A 3,207-nucleotide genomic window follows, 5' to 3' on the forward strand; every position below is an offset into this window, starting at 1 on the left:
TATAGCCATTTTATATCATTTTTTGGTACTAACCTATTGACATAGTGCCAAGTGCCAGTTGTTGTTTTTTCCATGTTTTTTACATCGCAGGAAATCAATATTAAACGGAGGCCAAATGCCCCGAAACTCCATGATGATTTTTTATGGGCCAGAAGAAAGGCAATGGGCCCTGGTTGCACCTGGGGTGCCACGAGGGGGCACAACCCACCAAGACGCGCCAGGACGCCCAGGCGCGCCTTGGTGGATTGTGCCCACCTCGGGTGCCCCCCGGACCGCCTCTTTGCTCTATAAATACCCAAATATTCCAGAAACCCTAGGGGAGTCGATGAAATATTCATCCAGCCGCCGTAGAGTCCAGAACCACAAGATCCAATCTAGACACCATCTCGGATGCGGTTCACCACCTCCATTGGTGCCACTGTGGTGATGCGTGAGTTGTTCTTTGTAGACCTTCGGGTCCGTAGTTAGTAGGTAGATGGCTTTCTCTCTCTTGCTGATTTTCAATACAATGGTCTCTTGGAGATCCATATGATGTAACTCTTTTGCGGTGTGTTTGTTGGGATCTGATGAACTTTGAGTTTATGACCAGTCATATCTTTTTATATCCATGAAAGTTATTTGAGTTTCTTTGATCTCTTATATGCATGATCTCTTATAGTCTCGTATTTCTTCTCCGATATTGGATTTTGTTTGGCCAACTTGATCTATTTATCTTGCAATGGGAAGAGGTGCCTGGTAGTGGGTTCGATCTTACGGTGCTTGATCCCAGTGACAGAAGGGGAACCGACACGTATATATCGTTGCCACTAAGGATGAAAAGACGAGATCTATATCTACTACCATATAGATAAACGGATCTTGTCTACATCATCTCATCGTTCTTATTGCATTACTCCGTTTCTCCATAAACTTAATACACTAGATGCATGCTGGATAGCGGTCGATGTGTGGAGTAATAGTAGTAGATGCAGGCAGGAGTCGGTCTACTAATCTTGGACATGATTCCTATGTAATGATCATTGCCTGGATATCGTCATAATTATTTCAAGTTCTATCAATTTCTCAATAGTAATTTGTTTACCCACCGTTTGCTATTTTTCTCGAGAGAAGCCACTAGTGAAACCTACGGCCCCCGGGTCTTCTTCTTCATATTTTGCCTTGCGATCTATTTTTCCTTTGCATTTTTATCCAGATCTATTAAACACAAAAATATCTTGCTGCACTTTATTTTATTTGCGATATATTATTTCAATCTATTACAATTTTCTCCCGTCTCCATGCCAATTTCTGGCGCTGTACCCGAAAGGGATGGACAACCCCTTTAACACATCGGGTTGCGAGTGGCTGTTATTTGTGTGCAGGGGTTGTTTACGTTTTGTTGCTTGGTTCTCCTACTGGTTCGATACCTTGGTTTCATTACTGAGGGAATATCTACCGTTGTTGTGCTACATCATCATCTCCTCTTGGGGGAAACACCGACGTAGTCTTGGCAAACATCATCACGGTGCAAATGGGTCAATATGACATGAGGCGGGGTAACGAAAGACCCGCAGTACATAATGACAACAGTGGATCTCAACAATCTTGCGTACGAAGACGAACCATTCGTCCTAGTCAATGATATGGCGCAGGTTTTCTATGTGAAGGACATGTCTACCAAGCGAAGAAAAAGAAAAGAAGGAAGCGGATACATCATACGATGAGCCAAAGCGCCACATAGTTCTTTCTAGGAAAATAAACATCATGGGAGTGGATGACAAGACAGACATGTCAGAAGATTATGAACAGTTTGATGAAATTGCTCCATTCACAGTGAATATTAACCCGAGCATCTAGTTAAATGATGAAGATTGTCCATGATTATGGCGCAAAGGGACACACGCGAAGAAAAAGTTTCACACCCAAAGACAATAGGGAATCTTTGTAATAGTTAGGGTGCTTATGTGTTTTGCATTTGAAACGTGTACTTTTGTGTGTTCAGTATGCACCATTCAAAGCCACATCATCAACTTTCAACCCTTTCTGACATCATTTGCTATTTTTCATGCATTAACTGATTTTTTTAGCTAAATGACCCAGAAATTGAAAAGCACTACAAATGAACTCTGAAAAGATTGAAAGTTGGCATGGTATCATCATTTCACCCACATAACATGTGCAAAAAAGTTGAGAGGGTTACGGCAAAAACTTGATGCACTTCGTGTACAAAATGGACAATCTCTTTCGAAGTACCAGGGTTGCGGACGAAAACTCATCTATTACAAAGCATTTCCTTTTTTTTACTTATTACAACTCCAGACTTTTTGTGTGTTTAGTATGCACCATTCAAAGCCACGTCATCAACTTTCAACCCTTTCTGACTTCATTTGCTATTGTTCATGCATTTACTGATTTGTTTGAGCTAAATGATCCTGAAATTGAAAAGCACTACAAATAAACTCTGAAAAGGTTGAAAGTTGCCATGGTATCATCATTTCACCCACATAGCATGTGCAAAAAAGATGAGAGGGTTACAAAAAAACTTGATGCACTTCGTGTAAAAAATGGGCAATCCCTTTCGAAGTATCAGGGTTTTGGACGAAAACTCATCTGTTACAAAGGCAATTCATTTAATTAAACTTATTACAACTCCAGACTTTTTGTGTGCTTAGTATGAACCATTCAAGGCCACGTTATCAACTTTCAAACCTTTCTGACATCATTTGCTATTTTTCATGCATTTACTGATTTTTGTGAGCTAAATGACCCTGAAATTGAAAAGCACTACAAATGAACTCTGAAAAGGTTGAAAGTTGGCATGTTATCATAATTTCACCCACATAGCATGTGCAAAAAAGTTGAGAGGGTTACGGCAAAAACTTGATGCACTTCGTGTACAAAATGGACAATCTCTTTCGAAGTATCAGCATTTCGGACGAAAACTCATCTGTTACAAAGGCAAATCATTTTTTTGACCTTATAACAACTCTAGACTTTTTATGCGTTCAGTATGCACCATTTAAAGCCACGTCATCAACTTTCAGCCCTTTCTGGCATCATTTGCTATTTTTCATGCATTTACTGATTTTTTTAAGCTAAATGACCCTGAAATTGAAAAGCACTACAAATGAACTCTGAAAATGTTGAAAGTTGGCATGGTCTCATCATTTTACCCACATAGCATGTGCAAAAAAATTGAGAGGGTTTACGGCAAAAACTTGATGCACT

This window comes from Aegilops tauschii, chromosome 2 (genome assembly GCF_002575655.3).
Source record: "Aegilops tauschii subsp. strangulata cultivar AL8/78 chromosome 2, Aet v6.0, whole genome shotgun sequence".
Taxonomy (NCBI): Eukaryota; Viridiplantae; Streptophyta; class Magnoliopsida; order Poales; family Poaceae; genus Aegilops; species Aegilops tauschii.